We start from the raw sequence: 20,406 nt of genomic DNA, 5'->3' as shown, positions 1-20,406 counted from the left end.
ATAATAGGGAGGGGGCTCAAAAATAGCCATTAGAGGAAGCAAGACGGGCATAATTATGATATCATTCAAGAATAAAATAGCAACCAGAGCAATGGGAAGACAGATTACTGGTGTTCTTAAGAAGTCATCATCATCATCATCATCATCATCATCATCATCATCATCATCATCATCATCATCATGCCGTTGATCGTCGATTTTCTCGAGTGGTCTCAGTAATGTCTCCATTCGTCCTAGCCCTGAGATTTTAGAAGCCTCTTTTTACTCATCCTTTCCAATGGTGCTGCATTGGAGGCTCTTTCAGGGTCAGAGGAATGAGACTTATCATTGTTACTGGTTTTGGCATATGAATATGCCACGGGGAGTTTGCCAGGCTCTCCCATGCAGGCAGGAAACTCTCAGTAGCTTTCCAGGTTCCCTGAGAGACAGAACTAGGCTATAAGATGTCGCGTGCTTCTGGGAGCTAGATTTTAAGAAGAAATACTAAAGAAAAATTCAAAAGATAACTATATTTTACACAAAAAGATCAATGTATGAAAATGAAAGACTACAAAACTGTGTCACATTGAAGAACCAAAGAGATACAACAGATAAATACAATGCATGCTCCTGAATTGAAGATTTAAAAAAACTTAAGACAATGGATGAAATATGAATGGGACTTTTTGCATCTATATGGCAATACTATATGAATTACTGTAGAGATGTTAAATTTTCAATTATACATGCTTATATTCTTGATTTGCATTGAGTGACTTTTAATTTTAGGAAACACATTTATGTCTATGTGTACATAAACAATAAAAGAACTGTGGTAAAATTTTAAGAACTGATTATCATTGGCAGTATAAACAAGTGTTTCATGAACTGTTCTTGAAATTAGAGGACAGAAATATAATCCCTGACATTCAAATAATTAAAGTTTTATTATGAGAAAAAAATAAAAAACAGGTGGAGTGGAGGCAATGTTTAATCAAGTCATCGATAAAAGTCCCTGAGAGCAAATGAATGCCTTAATTTAGTAGATTAAAGGCTTTCAATAATTAAGAATTGACAGAAACACTCACATAGCAACTTGGAATGGTCTTAAATTTCAAAATTCCAAGAATAAAAATGTCAAGCTATTCTAAGCAATAAAAGGAGTATGGTGGGAGAGTACTATGATTAGCACCACCCTTCTCATCACCAACAGTGTCTCGACAAAAGAATTCTACAGGACAATTGGAATAGTAAGAGTAGATATCTAAGAGGATGCAAACCCTAGTCCCGTATCTAGCTGAGCCACTCAAGTTGATAGGAAGATATTCACAGGGCTTAAATAATTCAGAAGGTATATTACCCAAAAGCAGTTTTTTAATACAAGAGACATGATTACACCCAGATTTATTGAAGTAAGACCTGTGGACACTATAGGGCCAGCCATCTGCTTTTGTAAATATGTTTTTACTTTTATTTACTTTATTTAGTTTTGTGTGTCACACCCAGCAATACTCAGTAGTTACCCCTGGCTCTGCACTCAGGAGTTACTACTGGAGGTACTTGGGGGACCATATGAGATGCCGGGATCAAACCTGTGTAGGTCATGTGTGAGGCAAATGTCCTACCTGCTGTACTATCACTCCGGCCCCTGTATATGTACTTTTGTTGGAATATAGATACCCCCATTAGTTTTCATTTGGCTGTTTCCAAGACATAATTACCAAATAGCTGCAGTAGAGACCACGTCACTCGCAAACCCAACACTTCACTGAATATGTTTTCTAACTCCAAGTCAAAACAAATGACAAATTAAAAAATAAAGGGTTCAGTATAAAAAACATGGAAAAAAGATAAAAATACACGCATCAAAGTATATATATATGTATATATACACATGCATATGCAAAAAAACCAGATACAAGTGTTTACACATTTAATTCTACTTTGGTTGCAGTGAATCTGACTAAATTCAGGTTCTTATGTACTGCATATTAAGGTCACATACCAACCAGCATGTGTATTATGTGTCACAGCTCCTGGAGGTATATCTCTGGGGACTGACTCCTCAACTGCACCTGTGACAGTGACCTGTGCCCAAGTTAGCAATCTCAACCAACAAGCACTGTCATTCTCCAATCATCCCTCTCCCAAACTGTTGCTGAGCTATTTCCCTCTCTGATTGATCATACCCCAACCAGGTGACATATGTGCCAACCTGATTGTCCACATCATATGTAATTGAGGGTGTGTAGAACTGACTAATTATGTGGTGTATGCCCTATGCAAATGAGGGTTTGTGGGACAACCAACTTTGAGTACGTGGCTTTTGGCCAATTCCTCTTTCAGTGATCTCTAAAATGACATGGATTTATTATGAAAAAATCAGAAGGCAATACACAACTACACTTTCCAGATCTCAGCCTGAGCTAAATAACAGATATTTAATAACCAACTGCTGATGTGCTTTGAAAGAACAGAGATTATTGACTTGTCACTAATCATTATGTAAGTCTTGTTTACCGAGTAGTTTGTAAAATTGTAGCAGGCAGGTAGATAAAGTGACCTTGGTAATGACTTTGGGGAAGTAATACAACTAGATGTGATCTAACGTTTTTCTGTCACCAGCCCAAAGACAGTCCAAAAATATGAAGACTTGGGAACCTATGCCCAATATACTATTTTATTTATTTAGGCAGAGGGATTGTACCATACCAGGAAGTGTTTAGGGGCTACTCTGGCTTTGTGCTCAGGAATCAATCTGGAAAAAGTTGATGTTTGCTCCATATTCATGGCTTAAATTGAGGTCAGCAAGCAAAGCATACCTTAACCCTGGTACCACCTCTCCTGCCCCTGAATGACGCTAGTGTCAGCCCCGAGGGCTGGACTCCTTCAAGAGAAAAAATTATTACTCAAGAACAAAAGGCTGTGATAAGAGCAAGAAAGGAAATGACTGAAAGTTCAAAGCTTACCTTTGAAAATACCCTAGTGACAGACTCCTATCTCCCTAGAAAGCCCCTAACAAACCAACTTGACAAAATCAAGCAGCTCTCTTTCCTGTGAAGTCCTCTCTCTTTTAAAAGACTGCCTGTCTGCCTCTCTGTGTCTCATTTTTCTCTCCCTCTCCCCTCTCCCCTTATTTCTTAAGAAAAACTGTTTTGCTTCACTACCCATGAAAAAATATCTGGCAGGGGTGTGGCCAAGGGAGAGCCCTGGCAGCTCTCCCAGTTGGCCACACCCAGATTCCAGGGGTCAGTCCCGGGCCACTCACCCAGCTGGGGCAGCCCAGGCCATGGGGCAGACAGAAGAGAAAACAAATGAGGGCCAAGCCAGTTGATGGATCATTTGCGGTTTATTCCATTCTCTCCACGCGCCTGTTCCAGTCTCTCTGAGCCCCCCATTTCTCCTCTCTCTCCCCCAGCACTCTTCCTTCCTAGCTCCTCACTCCTCCATTCCAGCTCTCTGGATTCTCCTCCCTCTTCACTAGTCTCTTGGCCTACTTGTCTCTCTGGGCCCTAGTCATACCCAGCAAAGTCAACATAAGAAAGCCCTTCCTGAGGGCACAACAGGTTCAAAGGAAACACCACGTAGAGGCATTCCCCTCCTCCTAGCATCTTAATTAACATCTCAATATTAGACATTTTTGTATGGACACAGTAAGAGATATATTGTGGCTTGTAGGGCAGCTCTCCTGGCAACATCTTGCCACAGACTCAGACTACAGCCCTCAAGCCAGATTGATCTTTTCTAACCCTAGCAGTGTCCAAATCTACTTATTACTTCCTGGATCATGACAGCATTTTTCCATGACCAAGCTCTTAACTTATAGTTAAGCATTAGGCATTTTGGCCAGGCCCATCTCGATGCCAGGGTAGCATATAACTCACCGCTTGCCCTTGGTCCGTCCTGTCCTTCACCGGGTCCCTGATTTTGGGGATACTAGGAAGTAAGGGCAGCTGAGGCTTAGGTCGAGAGAACAGATGCCCAGGAGGAAAATATCATGTAGAGTCAAATGATTCCCGGTTTACAAAAGCATGGCATTTGCTACAGTCTTTCTGTGTCCATATAAAAGGACATGGCTCTGAATAAACTATGCAAAGGACTCAAGGAGAAAAGAAAAACAATATTTACAAGTGAACAGAACACAAAGAAAGAAGTTACAAATAAACACAGAGGAATGGGAGCACTGTGATTGGACTAACCTAATAAACCTAAACTACCTGAGGCTATGTTATCCTACAACCCATATTCTTCTGAAATTATTTTCTTCAAAGGCAGGACATGAGCCCGGGAAATCTGGGCAGAGGTCAGAATTGAGTTTCTTTTTTACTACCGAAAGCAATACCCCAATCCTACTGAAACCACAGTTCCCAGAAAGCTTCAGTAGCGAGGATCAGTTCCCAAACCCAATAGACCCAGTGGATCTCAGGTTCAGCTCAAGAACTAACTTGGGGTGCTGGTGGGAAACTAACACCCTTGACTTCAGGGCTTACTAGCCATGACTCTGCAGCTCCTCCACAGGCCATTCTGTGGGAGACTGAGTGGAGTCAAGCAGGAGCGCAAAGGCACTTTTTGGATGGCTGTGCTATCTCCCTTGATACCCCACCTTCTACCAACAAAAAATATAGAGACAAAACTAAAGTTTACAATGCATCATGGTGCCTGAAATTTGAGCCATGTTGCTTGGGACTGATGCTATTTGACTCAAAACTGTAGCACTGCACTGTAGCACTGTCATCCTGTTTTTCAACGATTTGCTCTAGTGGGCACCAGTAACGTCTCCATCGTGAGACTTGTTGTTACTGTTTTTGGCATATCAAATAAAACTTGTGACTATGTAAATTACTACCCAGAATGAAAATCACCAACAATGTCACCAAAATTTGAAGGGAAGTGAGGATCAAAACTATTTGTGAGGTCTTCTCTCAAAGGAAGATGAGTCCATAAAGAGGACCTCAGTGAAAGGATATCGTATATTATTGACATAGTTCCTAAACATTGTATTGGTTATTCATTTTAGGAAATGAAAAAGAAAGTCAGTGGATTAGGAAATCACGATTAAATTTCCAGATAAACAAAGAGGAAGTTGAAGTTAGTGATTCTTACCAAGTCAATTGGTGCATCTACTTTAGAGCTCTTTGGCTCACTCCCTTGACCCTTTCAGACTTTTGTTCAAGTGTGATTTTAGATCTTCCTTGTAAATATCTGTGATTGCAATCCTAGATCACCATTCTTATCCCCTAGTCAGTGACCATGATCACAATGCAGAATTCAAAATCTATTCTGCAGAATGAATGAAAACCTTTTGAAATGTTATTAATAGAAATTCTACCAAGAATATTTGTACTCTAGAAGAATAACTTGGGAGAGAGGTAATACATATCTAAGTCATCAAATCTCTATATAGAAAATTCTATGGATATTTTTCTGTGAATAAATGTGACATTTTAGCCATTTTTTGTTTGTTTGTTTGGGGGTCATACCAGATGGTAGTCAGGGCTTGCTCAAGTCTCATTACTCAAAATTAGAATTGATCAAATTAAAACACAAGGAAATAACTATGTAATAGCCCATGCTGTTCACAAGTTGAAGTAATCATGCATCAATATTTCATAACAATAAAGGATCCCATGAAGAAAATAAATGGGAGGAAAATGTAAGGATAAAAAGCAACATATCAAGACACCAAAAATATTGTTGATGAGACAAAAATAGAAGTAATTACTAATCCTTAATATTTTAGAAAAACAATGTGCTCAGTAGTTGGGAAACAACTTATCCTATATTCCTTTCTGAGCAATTATTCACTTAGTGTAATTCTTCATAAGTGAGTGACTTCACTTAGTTTTTAAGTACTAAGATCTTTGAGATTTGAAATCCAGTAACATTTTTGAATCTACCTAAGAGAAAACAGTCTCATCACACATTTTCTTTATTCCCAATAGCAAAGTCTCCAACTGCCCTTTTAACTTCAAAATAAGTATGAAGGGATTCTGGCCCCAAGTTTTATGAGATGTCTTGTTCTCAGATTTGGTTTTTAGTTTTATATTACAAGGGAGGGTGAAAAGTTACACCATAGTATGTCTTGTTACATTAAAGAAAGATTAAAAAGTTAGTTATATATATCTACATTAGAATATGTATAGACTATTTATATGTATATTTATAATTTTGAAAAAATAATTGTAGCACTGTAGCACCGTCATCCCATTCTTAGAAATAATAAACATTGCAGAATTTTAAAATGCCATTAGCACTTTTCTGCATCCACTAAAGAATCACGAGACTTATATCTTCTATTATGTGAATGCATTATTCTATTTTTTGATTGACTTTGTTGAATAATCTTTTGTTGAATTAGCCCTTGTAACCCAGGAATGGCTGGAACATCATTTTGGTACATGAACTTTTGAATCTGGAATTGAACCAGTTTAATAGTATTTTGTTGAGAATTTTGGTGTCCTTTGATACCTATTCTCACCAGGACTAACACTGTGTAGTTGTTTTTTTCTTTTCTGAGTTTACTCGAAAGTTGTTATATAGTTTAGGACTGTGCCTTCCTCTTCAATTTACTGGATGTCTTTGAGGAGGATTGGCATTAATTCTTTAAATATTCTGTACACATTACCAGTAGAACCATCTGATAGTACACTTTTCTTTGTTGGGAGATTTTCATTTCAAATAATTCCTCTGGTCCTTATTGATCTTTATTTCTTCATGATTGAGTCTCAGCAGGTTGTATGTTTCTAGGAGTAATTATTTTTTCTAGGCTATCTAATGTATTGTCATATGAGTTTTCATAGTAATTCTTTATGATCATATATCTGAGGTATTGGTTATAATGTCTCCTCTATCAATATACAATTTTGTTTGAGTTCTGTTTTGTCTTGATTAGCTAGAGGTTTGTCAATTTATCTTTAAAGGAAAGACAACTTAGTTTTATTGATTTCTTCCTAGTTCCTATTTCATTAGTTTCTACTCTCCTCTAATCTTTATTTCTTCTGCTAAATTCAAGCTTAGTTATTTTTCTAATCACTTGCCCTCTAAAGTTCAGTAGGTCATTTAATATTTTTAATGTAACTATTTATCACTATAAACTTCATTCTTAGAATTTCTTTTTTTTTTTTTGCATTCTATAAGACTTGGCATGTAGTGATTTTGTTTGTCCCAACAGTATTGTAATTTTCCTTTGATTTCTTCTTAGACCAGTTCTTCATTTGCAGCTTCCTTTGTTATTCCCACATACTTGTGAATATCCCAGTTTCCTCCTGTTTTTTGGTCTATATTGTCATACCATTATGGTGATAAGAATCCTTGTTGTAATATTAAATACATTTAGTATATATTTAATATATTTTATAAAATATACTTGTTATAAATGTTATAAAATATGAATTTGTAAGAAAAAGTCATCCTCTAAAGAAAGACATCTTACATAATCAACATTATGAAAACAGTTCTCAACAGATTGAAATAAAAATAGCATGGTTCAATTTAATAAAGGTCACACTTATCATCACATTCCTGAGTGAAAGGCTGAAGTTTTACTTCAATGTGAGTATCAAAATAAGGATACCCACTCCCACTTTTAAAATTCATTATATTACTGGAAGTCTAACCAGACAAATTAGGCAACATATAAAAAAGAAAAGACATCCAAATCAGAAAGGAAGAAAGTAGATTTTTCTTCATTCCTTTTTTATTTCTCAGACTGGATAATTTCAATTGACCCTTCTTCAACTTCGTTAATCCTTTCTTTTCCCATTCTCATTCTCATTGAAAGAACAAAAAGGCAGATTAATAGGAATATGCTCTCAACTCACCTGGCTGAAACTTCTAGAATTTTGCATATTCCAATTGGACTAAGGTATTTTTTCAATACAAATGCATTTCCATAATGCTTGATTCTTTTTATAAAAATTTTTTTGTTAGTGAATCATCGTGGGGTACAGTTACATACTTACAAACTTTTGTGCTTGCACTTTAGTCATACAATGATCGAGTACCCATCCCTCTATCAGTGCCCATTCTCCACCACCAATGATCCGAGTATCCCTCCAATCACCCCCCCACACACACCCCACCCCGACTCTGTGGCAAGGCATTCCCTTTTGTCCTCTCTTTCCTTTTGAGTGTTCTAGTTTGTACTAGAAACATTGAGTGGCCATTGTGTTCAATCTACAGTCTACGTTCGGCTCACATCTGTCAACTCGAGTTGGTCTTCCAAATACCCTTTACTTGGTGTTCCCTTCTCTATCTGAGCTACCTTTTCACTTCTGGTGGGAATGTCAACTGGTTCAGCCCTTTTGGAAAACAGTATGGATGATCCTCAAAAACTTAGAAATTGAACTCCCATTTGACCCAGCTTTACCACTTTTAGGAATATATCCTGGAGAGCCAAATGCTTGATTCTCATACTCAACTATAAAAGTGTCATTTTTGAAGATTGCATATCCATGTCAATAAAGATTCCTAAAACAAGATGGAAATATATATATAATTCAAACCGATGAAAGCATGTTAGGAAACTTAAATTTGAATATGTAAACATATCTGTTCTTTTGATTGAGATGCTTTTAGAATAAAGTCTACTAGATTATACTGTGCTGAAAAAATCTGACATAGTAATTTGACAAGAAAGTACCATATTTATCAGAAACAACTTAAAAATGTGTTATTGGAAGAAGGCAGTTGGGATACAGAAGGGACCACTAAGTCAGTAATGGTTGGAGGGATTGCTGGGGTGGGAGATGTGTGCTGAAAGTAGACAAAGCACCAAATATGATGGCCTCTCAGTATCTGTATTGCAAACTATAATACCCACAAGTAGAGAGAGTAATGAGAAAAGTAACTGCCATAAAGGAAGGGGGTGTGGTGGAGTGGGGGTGATGGGAGGGATACTGGGGGCAATGATGATGGGAAATGTGCACTGGTGGAGTGATGGGTGTTCAATCATTGTATGACTGAAACTCAATCATGAAAGCTTTGTAACTATGTATATTCACTAAAAGGAAAATAAGAGGGGGCCTTGCAGCGTTTCTCTCTCTCTCCACGCCCATGTTCGGTAGTCTCAGGCCATTTCTCCCACCCCAAAGAAGTTGATGGTGATGGGCGGATGAAGAAGGAAACGAGGGAAAAACTGGTTGAAGTCAATTGCAGTTTGTTCTATTCCCATCTCCATTCTCCTCTGATTTTCCTCCTGCTTCTCCTTCCCCCGTTCTACTTCATTCTCTTTCTTGATCCCATTTTATTCACCTTCTTGCCCTCTCATTCTCCTTCTCTCTCTGGCTCTGGATTCCCCAGCCCACTCGTACAGCCTAGTTAAATCCCAAAGCATGAGAGGTTGGGGCTTACACATAGTAGTGGTCACAATCAATAGGGGTAAAGTCTTACCCTCAGGGAATGCCTTTTCTAGGACAGATTCTCATTCAGCAGGACGACTTACCCAATAGCGGAATCCCATGGGCGTGTTTCTCCTCTCCTTGTCCAGCAAACATATAGATGTTCATTATAATAATCGTTTTGTATGGACAGAGTATGAGATACATTAAGCTTATAGAATTGCTCTCCTGGGGTCATCTTGATCTCAGACTACAGTGCTCAGGTCAGATTAGTCTTTCCTATCCCTAGCAGGGTCCTAATCTCATCATTACTTTTGGATCATGACAACATTTGTCCATGACCATGCTCCCAACTTATAGTTGAGTATCATGGTACTTTGGCCTGGCCAATTTCAATGCCAGGGTAGCTCACAGCTTGCTCTGGGTCCATTCAGTCCCTTGTTGGGACCCTGCTTTTGGGGTGCTAGGAACTAAGGGCAACTGAGGCTTAAGTCTAGAGAGCTGATGCCCGGGAGGGAATATTACTCGGAACCTTAACTCAAAAGTTACAAAATGATAATATTAACTGTCTTTCTTTGTCTATCCAAAAAGCACATTGCTTTAAAGTAAACTATTCAAAAGATATAAGGAGAGGAGAAAGGCAATATTAACTTACAATACAAGTTCAGTGTTCTAGAAGGATCTGGCCTTACAAATTAACAGAATGTGATTAGGGGAAAAAACTGATTAACTGGTTGGGGAAGAGAGCATAGAGTAGTTATGGATAAGCACAGAGGAATGGGAGTGACTCAGGAGTACTATGATGGGTGCAACCCGATAAACCTAAGCTCCCTGTAGCAAGGGAGAAAGGACAAACTAATGTTATCTTACATAACTGTATCTCACAGTGATTCAATAATGGTAAAAATATCTTATTGTGTTTATTCTTTGTATTCCCTTCAGTGGTATGGAAGGGAATGCGGAACGGAAATAGTAGTTTCTCTGAATCTTCTGGATTCAGAGGACATCTCTGAGTATGTTATAGGGATAGGATGAGAGGAAGAGAGATCAAAAGAAAGAGAGGGACAGATGGTCATGGGTGAACTACGGAAAAAGAGGAGAGCATTCCTAAGAGATGCAAGACTTTACAACATCCAATCTTTTTTTCCTTTAATAAAGAGATGACTTGATCATAGGACTCCAGGAATTTAGGAAATATTCCCATTAAGTTTGTGGGGCTCAGAGGAGCACTTGAGCATGTAGTAAAAGGAAAAACTACCTATATCCCTGGAGTATGGAGGAGAGCTCAACAGAAAGGTGGGGAAGTGGTACAGAAAGTCATAGGACAAGATGCCTGCCATTGTCTTCATTTTCCCAGAGAGCTCAGCTTGGAATGATAAGTCATCTCTTACCTTCATTTATTTATTTGTAAGATGAATTTTATTGAAAGTTATATGGTGAAAGAAAGAGAAAGGTACATGTTCAAGAGAGAACATAGGCTTCTCCTGAGTTTAAATAAGCAAACAAAGAAATATAGAGACAATCAAGGGACAACGTGGGCTTATAGAGGAAGTCATAGTTCTTATGTTTGGCTGGGAGTATCAAATGATGTGTCAGTCCCTAAACTAAGGTATCCCAGGAATATAAATAGGCCATGTGTTCAGCACTGAGAAGGGAGTAGATGTATCTTTGGGGAATCATCCATAAAAGATTCCTCCCAGGAGTTTAAGTTGCTATCTACATATTATTCAACACCATCAGAAAAACCAGCCAACAGAGCTTGTGCCAAGAGTGTGAACAAAAGCAAAACTGTACTGTGCTTGGTCATGTGTGTCCAATTCCACTTCATCAGATCATACTGATTATAGATTACACCCGAACGCATTAAAACAAAATTTGCACACATCATTTGAAATGAACGTGAGCTAATTCAAATCTAATTTTAAAAACAAAAAGGTGCATAAGACACGTCTTCCTTAGCTTTCCCTTGTCAGTCATCAGGAGACAATACGTCTTCAATCACTTTACAAATTCCATCACTCTACTACTTTCAAACTCATGCCCTTTGTAAGTGGATCCTTTACCAGAATCAGCCAGATGGTGTACAATTCTTCCCAGGCCAAGGCAGGGAAAGTTAACATTCTTCCACAGCAATGAGATGTAAATAGTCTTTGTGGGAAAGAACTTATCAACAACCTTCAAGGTGTCTGAGCCACTGACAGAGCCTACAGCTTCCAAAGGGCTTAATTAACATGAAATAGGCCCAAAGACACATTGTAGACATTTGTCTCCAAATCCTAGCTGGAGATGTCTGGGTATACTCACCCAGGCTGGCAACAGAGATAACCAGAGAGCATCATTATTCAGAGGCCAGTGTTCCCAGTTAGGCCTACTGTTAAGTGAACCTATAATCCCCCTAGACAGCAACCATCCTCTGGCCTTCTCTCAGACAGCCCTTCCGTGCAGAAAGTGTTCCTATCTTTATGCTTAATCAGCTTTCACATTTTTACTGTTTTTTACATTTTACAGTTTTTTTCAGTTTTTTACAACTTTGAATCTCACTTCCGGTAGACAACTTTTGCAAACTTGCATGAATGAATTCTGGACTTCTGCAAACACCACTCATAGCCCAGAGACTTATACCTGTCTTTACCTGCAACAGGAACACTTACCTTTTCTGAGCTGTTGCCCATATGAGGCAGGAATGTAGCTCAGTGGTAGAACGCATGCTTTGCATGTATGAAGCCCCGGGTTTGATCCCCGACATTTCCAGCGCAGCCTGTGCATGCTTAGTTTTCTCTTTTTGGGGCTGGAGCGATAGCACAGCAGTAGGGTGTTTGCCTTGCACACAGCTAACCTGAGTTCGATTCCTCCGCCCCTCTCGGAGAGCCTGACAAGCTACCGAGAGTACCTTGCCAGCATGGCAGAGCCTGGCAAGCTACCCGTGGCTTATTCGATATGCCAGAAACAGTCACAACAAGTCTCCACAATGGAGACGTTACTGGTGCCCGCTCGAGCAAAATCAATGAGCAACGGGATGATAGTGACAGTGATGACAGTAACAGTGACAGTGCCAATATGAATCATCAGCTTGCACATATTCCTACATCTCAATATTTCTTTAGTTTATTAGTTGCTATTTATTTGATCATTGTATTATCATTTCCGCATGGACCAGGCATAGATGCCTGTATTCAAATAACATATTCATCAGTAGAGGCTAAATTCTGGTAGGAAAGAGAACGTTGTCAACAGACGTGGTTTGGGGTTGTGTCTCTTAACTGCTTTAGAACATGGCCTTGATCCCCCTTTGCTTGCCCTGTTTTGACAATTATAAACAACTTATTGTTAAATAGTTCTGTATCCATCATATATAAAATTACTTAACGGCAATATACTTAACTACTACAATAAATATACAAAACTGGTGCTACCCAATTTTCAGATGAAAAAATAAGTCTCCACAGAAGATGAAGTCAGTCAGTCCATTTTTAGATACTTATCATCACCTATTTTTGTGTATGTGCTTTTCTGAGAAGGACTTTGGCATGAAAATATTTGTTAAAGACCCTTTTGTTGTTTTTTTTTTATGAAGAAGACCATGACTTACAATACCGTTCATGATTGGGTTTTATGTATACAGCGTTCCAATAGCACACCCTCCAGCCAAGTGTCAGTATAGCTCTACTGCAGTCTCAACCCCACCATTTCCTGCCTTTGGAAAGTTCAGTTCTGTAAACCAGTTCTCAGGTTCTATTGTCTTTGACACTTTGTTTTTCCTTACAATGATTCTTCATTTTGTTTTCCAGTCACATCCAGTGGTTTACAGGGTGAATTATTCCTGGTTCTGCACTCAGGAATTATTCCTGGATGGGCTTGGGACACCATATAGGGTGTTGGGGATCAAATCTGTAGTCAGTCACTTGCAAGGCAAGCACCTTATCTTGAGTACTAACTCTCCAGCCCTTTTTTTAAATCCCAGATACGAGACAGCTCATTCTGTGTCTGGCCCACTTCTTCTGGCTGACCACTCAGTGTGACACCCTTAGTTCCACCCATGTCACAGCAAATTTTGCATTACTTATTTTTTTTTCTGTAGCCGAGTAGTATTTTGTTGTGTATATATACCACAATTTCTCGATCCAATCATCCATTCTTGGACACTTGGCTTCTTTTCAGATCTTGGCTGCTATGAATAGTGCTATAATTCACCTAGGAGTGTAAAGATCTTTTGGTTTAAAATTTTGTGCTCAGGTATATCTGGACTAAAAGTTCAAATAATCTGAAATATTTGGTATTTCTAAACTTTAGTTAGATCTGTGTAGAATGGAGAAAGTGACAAATCTGTAGCAAAAGATTTTTCTCAAATGTTAAATAAACTTATACAGAGGTATCACAAGGAGATTATCAATAAATTTTACTTTTACTATCTCCAAAAACAGTAACAAGTCTCACAATGGAGACATTAATGGTGCCCGCTTGAAGAAATATCGATAAAAATGCGACGACATTGCTACAGTGCTACTTACTATCTCCTCCTCTTATGAAGAGGGATCAATGGATATTTTAGTACTTCCCTATTTAACCAAACAAAAAAAGTTATGAAAAAAAAATTGTATGATTTTGTGCAGCATTTCACGAATCCAAAAGCATGCCACTTTCTTAGCTGCTCCTTAGCTAACAAACTCAACCTCCAGGACACAGTACAAAAAAAAAAAAATACCCAGAAGGCCTCATGGCAGCACCCAGATAACTTTAAAATTCATGACCTGTATTTATGCATTATCCTCCCCATATAACAATCAGTATCTTTGTAGTCTTTCTTTTTAATACGAAGCCAACACATTCGGTTTACTTATTCTCAGATTCATAGCACACTCAAAGTAATGCTTTGGAATGAAAAGTCAGAACCTTGATTGCAGCAAAGAGAGTAGGTAAAGGTGAGGAACACAATAAAAATCAAGCACAAGAACTTAAAAAGCATAACAATAGCTCCCAAGGTCACCGCAGCAATAATCCTTAGGCAATGAATTTGATCCTAATGATAAGCGAGGCTATCAAGAACCAATGATACAGAACTACAAATATCTTTGCTGATAGCCACTTTGCACATACAAACTTGCTGCTTGAAGTTTAGAAGGCTGAAGTTCAATAAAGTTTCCAAGTGTCAAATTTTAAGGAGGAAAGTCAGGCTGGGGATGGTAGAGGACTTACTTTGCCTGTTTGGACCTTGGGTTCAACTCTCAGTGCTGCATCCAAAGCAGTGAGCCAAGATTAACTTCTGAGTACTATTGGGTCTGGCCCCCATACAAAAAATAAACAATAACAACACTAAATACATTAAGATCAGAGAGTCACCCCTTAGAAAGTAGCAGATTAAGAAGAATTGTGAATTCAATGAAATTTAACTCTGTTTAAAAATATGTTTTTGGCGGCTTGCTCTTTAATCCCATGTTCACCTTTGAACATCTACCCTACTTGTTTATCTCTATGTTTCTTTGCTTATCTCTATTCCCCTTTGGAGAAGCCTGTGTTCTCTCATACACTTTTCTATTTCCCTACTTTCTGAATAAGTGAACTTGCTTCAGAAAGAAAGAAAGAAAGACAAAGAAAGAAAGAAAGAAAGAAAGAAAGAAAGAAAGAAAGAAAGAAAGAAAGAAAGAAAGAAAGAAAGAAAGAAAGAAAGAAAGAAAGAAAGAAAGAAAGAAAGAAAGAAAGAAAGAAGAGAGAAAGAGAAAGAGAGAAAGGAAGGAAGGAAGGAAGGAAGGAAGGAAGGAAGGAAGGAAGGAAGGAAGGAAGGAAGGAAGGAAGGAAGGAAGGAAGGAAGGAAGGAAGGAAGGAGGGAGGGAGGGAGGGAGGGAGGGAAAGAAGGAGGGAAGGAAGGAAGGAAGGAAGGAAGGAAGGAAGGAAGGAAGGAAGGAAGGAAGGAAGGAAGGAAGGAAGGAAGGAAGGAAGGAAGGAAGGGAGGAAGGGAGGGAGGGAGGGAGGGAGGAAGGGAGGGAGGGAGGGAGGAAGGAAGGGAGGGAGGAAGGAAGGAAGGAAGGAAGGAAGGAAGGAAGGAAGGAAGGAAGGAAGGAAGGAAGGAAGGAAGGAAGGAAGGAAGGAAGGAAGGAAGGAAGGAAGGAAGGAAGGAAGGAAGGAAGAGTTAGTTTTGGGGGACTGAAGCGATAATACATCGGGGAAGGCATTTGCCTTGCTCGTGGCTGACCCAGGTTCCATCCCCAGCATCTGATATGGTTCCAGGAGCACCTCCAGGAGTAATTTCCAAGTACAGAGTCAGGAATAACCCTTGATCTTTCCTGAGTATAACCCAAAAAGACAAAAACCAAACAAACAGAAAAAGAAAAAAATTAGCATAGTTTCGTGTTCACAGCAAGTTAAATTAAAAGGTGCATACATTTTCTTTATGTTGCTGCCCAAACCCATCCATAGTGTCCCCATTATCTGCATTTCCAGAATTGTAAACTTGCTACAATAGATGGACCCACATCATACTCTCCCAAACCCATATTTTACTTTAGGGTTCACTAGTGGTGTTAGAAATTCTATCAGTGTGAACAAATGTACCAGCAAAGTATCATGTGAAATATTTTCATTACTGAAAAATCTTATTTCCTGTGCCTCTTCCTTCCCTACCCCACCTCATTGCACATGCTAATTTTCTATCTCTGTAGTTTTGTCTTTTGCCAAACACCATGTTGCTGGGACCACAACAACACTTTTTCTATGCTCACAGCTTTCACTTCGCAATATGTACTTACATATCTTTTATAAGTTCTTACATGCCTTTTTTGGTATCTCAGTAGCCCATGGTTATACTTCATTGCCAAAAGACAAAGTTTGTCTATCCATTCACCTACTGAAGCATGTTTTGTTTGCTTTCAAGCTTTTGAGGCTTCAAACAAAGATGCTCTAAAGATCCATGTGCAGGTTTTTGCTTGCAGATAAATTTTCAACTTTTTTTGGTAAACACTAAGGAGCTCAATGGCTGGATTGTATAAGCATAGCATGTTCAGTTTTATAGAAAACTACCTACATGTCTTCTAATGTGACTGGGCCCCTTTGCATTCCCACCTGTGGTATGAGTTCTGTTCTATGTCCTATCCAACACTGCTTGTCAGTATTTTAAATTTTGAATATTCTAGTGAGTAGATAGTCTCATTTTCATTTTCATTTTCATTTTCATGATATTTCACTTTCATTCATATTCTCATCAAGACAAAGGTTATGGATTATTTATTTTTTCCAGGTGGTTATTTGTCATTGCCTACATTTTTCCCCAGGTGCCAATCAATGTCTTTGCCTCATTTTAAAATTTGTTTTATTGTTTACTTAAGAATTCTTTGTATAATTTGGGTAGCCCTTACTTTTCAGGTGTTTCTTTTTTTTTTTTTGCGTCACACCCGGCGATGCACAGGAGTTAGTCCTGGCTCTGCACTCAGGAATTACTCCTGGCAGTGCTGGGAGGACCATATGGGATGCCGGGAATCGAACCTGGGTGGGCCGCCTGCAAGGCAAACACCCTCCCCGCTGTGCTATCGCTCCAGCCCCTCAGGTGTTTCTTATACAGTATTTGCTCCCAACCTAGACTGCTCCTTATATCCTCTCGATAACATGTTTTGTAGGTAAGTTTTTCATTTTAATGAGAAAAAAATAATTATTTCATGAATTATTAAATTGGTATTTTGTGAAAAAAATCATCATTGTCATTTATAGCTTTTCTATTATGTTTTTCTAGGAATTTTATACTTTTGAATTTTGTATTTAAGCCTATCTTCCACTATAATTTAATTTCTGTGAAGGTTTTAAGTTTTGGTCTAGGTTCACTTTTTTGCATATGGATGTTTTAGTTGTTTGAAAACAACTATTACTATTAATAGTAGTGGTAGTAAACAACTACTACTACTGGTTTGAAAAAAATATTTTTCCATTGTACTACTTTATCCCTTTTCTCATAGATCAAATGCATACTTAGATAAATCTTTATGTAACTGTCCAGTCTATTCCACTGATCTATCATTTTTTTCTTTCTGCATCTTGTGATATTTTCACTACTCACATGGCCCTCATACTTCATAGTGAGTCCTGCAGTCAGGTCATGCCAATTCTTGGAGTTTGTTCCTGTGCTTCACTATTTTGTTGTCTCTGGAATAAACTTTATTTCTTTTCTATTTATTTTTTTACTAATACTGTGATTTACAGAGTTATTCATAGTTGAGTTTCATACATAAAATGTTCCAGCACCAATCCTACTACCACTGTAACTTCCCTCCGCCAATATCCCCAGCTTCTCTTCCCCCACCCCCACCTGCCTCCTTGATGGGCACAATTTTTTATAATTTTTTATTGAATCAGTGAGAAGCAGTTACAAAGCTTTTATGTTTGAGTTTCAGTCATAAAATGATCGAACACCATCCCTACACCAGTGCACATTCTCCACCACCAATGTCCCCAGTATCTAACCCCCCTTCCAAGCCCTCTCCCTACTTCTATGGCAGACAATTTCTCCTATACTCTCTCTACTTTCGTACATTATGGTTTTCAATATAGATACCTAGAGGCTAACAGGTTTGATCCTTTATCTACTTTGAGCACACATCTCTCATCTCGAATGATCACTCCAACCGTCATTGACTTAGTGATCCTTTCTCTATTCCAGCTGCCTTCTCCCCCCGCTTCATGAGGCAGGCTTCCAACCATGGAGAAATCTTCCTGGCCCTTGTGTCTACTGCCCTTGGGTATCAGTCTCATATTATGTTATTTTATCTTCCACAAATAAGTGAAGTCATTCTTTGTCCCTCTCTTTTCTGACTCAGCATCATATTCTCCATGACCATCCACTTACAAGCAAATTTCATGACTTTATTTTTCTAACAGCTGCATAGTATTCCATTCTGTAGATGTACCAATGTTTCTTTAACCATTTATTTGTTTTCAGACTCTCAGGTTGTTTCCAGATTCTGGCTATTGTGAACAGTGACAGGCACAGTTTTAAGTTTGTTTTTTTGTAGTTTGGATCTCAGACTTTCAGTGCTCTTAGCTCTATTATTTGTACTTATTACTATAAGAAGTTAATACCTCCCTCTACACCACTGATGTACCTGAGGCACTTGATCCATGCCAACCCTACCCCACTCCCATCACTTCCTATCCTCCTCTTACTTCCCAGCTTGATTTCTTTCTTTCTATGTCCTTCCTATACTCTTGTATCAAGGAAGATTGATTTAAAAAGAAATTTTTCCATTGTACTAAATTTTTCCCTTTTATCAAAGATCAAATGCACACTTGCATTCCCTCTTCAAGTTACTCTGTATACCAAATATAAGTAACATCACCCTGTGTTTGTCCTAGCTTACTTACCCATAAAGGAGTCAAAACTCCTGTTGCATAGTAGGGTTTCATTCCTATACATAATTTAGCTATGCTCAGATACATATTTATTAACCATGCTAGACAAAAGGAATAGTATTTTGTCTTATAGAGGAAATGATCACCATTATTAATTCAGTTTTGTATGACATTGGGCTGGAGCGATAGCATGGCGGGTAGGGCATTTGGCTTGCACATGGCCAATCTGGGTTCGATTCCTCTGCCCCTCTCGGAGAGCTGGACAAGCTACCAAGAATATCTAGCCTGCTCAACAGAGCCTGGGAAGCTTCCCGTGGCGTATTCCATATGCCAAAAACTGTAGCAAAAGGTTTCAAAATGGAGACATTACTCGTGCCCGCTTGAGCAAATCAATGAGCAGCGGGATGACAGTGATACAGTGATACCGTGGTGATATAAATAACTATGTCAGAAGCTGACAGAGTTGGCCAAGAAGCTAAGAAAACAATCTTATGATTTGAGGTATGTCAAGAAGCTTTGGAGATCTTAGGAAAATTTCAAACTGACTTCACCCTCTAAAGACTTCCCTTAAAGAAAAAGAATTGGAGAGAGCATATGAGTTCATACCTGTCTCTGAACTACAAAGTGACAAGTTGTCCCTACCATCTTCAGCATTGCTGCTGCTACTACAATGCAAGCTACTCTCTTAACAAGAGCCTGTTTTACACCATCCGGAATCTGGTTAGATGCCAAGCAGGGCTGAACAGCTCAAATTTGTTCCATTTGAGTAGAGTCTTAAAGCAGCATAAGTTAGGCAATTATAAGACCTTTCTCAGACATACTCTATTGTCAACCAAGTACTCCACAGGGCACTAAAATTACTGGATGTGCCACCTTACAGACTTCTGCCCAATTAACTAGGGACCAAAAGGCTGGCAGAAATGCTTGCCACAAGTGGGGCAAAAGGCCAACATGGGTCTGGGCTGAATGCCTGGCTGAGCAATAAAGGCTTAACAAAGTTATTGATTCATTTTATTTTTAGATACTTTAAAGAAAATTCAATCTGGTTAATTCAGCTTAATTAATTAAGATGCTATGATTAGCAAGAGTGTTTTCCTCCAGGTTTACATGGCGTGGCTGTAATCAAGGAAAATTAGAACTCTTGTTAACAAAAGAATAACTTCTAAGACTGCAAAATGTTTTCCAGCAGAAATTTGGTTAGAGGCTGCTCTTACTTACTTTCAATTGTATGTAAAAACTGAATTATAATGCTATGCAACCTATCTGTTATTGTTCAAATTTTCTAATTTATATATAATCGAATATTTTAGTTAATCTCACCTTTAAAATATCAGTAGAAAATCTTCAGTTTATATTTTGCACACACACAATAAGAATCACTCAGAAATGTACTCATAGCAGATGCAGAGATAAATACTATAAACAACGATGGAGAGGAAAATGGATCCATGTCAAACAGAAAGAGCGGGGAAAAATGAAAATGTCTCATTTGTTCAAGATGAATATGCCTAAAAAATTAATGTAATAAAAAAATCCCCTAGATTTATCCCCACAGACCACTTTTGTACAGCGCTCCGCTGCCAGGCTTCAAAGGGCTAAATGGATCAAACAGAATATAGCTAAAAAGAAATGCAGTTCATTATTTTGTTCAAAGGAAATGGAGAGTAAACAATACTAAAGGCAAATGTAATAGTGACCCGTCTGCAGAGAGAGAGAATCATCTAATTATGCTAGTCGGGATTCAGAGGAAAAAGGCAGGGTT

This window comes from Sorex araneus, chromosome X (genome assembly GCF_027595985.1).
Source record: "Sorex araneus isolate mSorAra2 chromosome X, mSorAra2.pri, whole genome shotgun sequence".
Taxonomy (NCBI): Eukaryota; Metazoa; Chordata; class Mammalia; order Eulipotyphla; family Soricidae; genus Sorex; species Sorex araneus.
The sequence above is the reverse complement of the archived record's forward strand: the minus strand, read 5'-3'. Positions refer to the sequence as shown.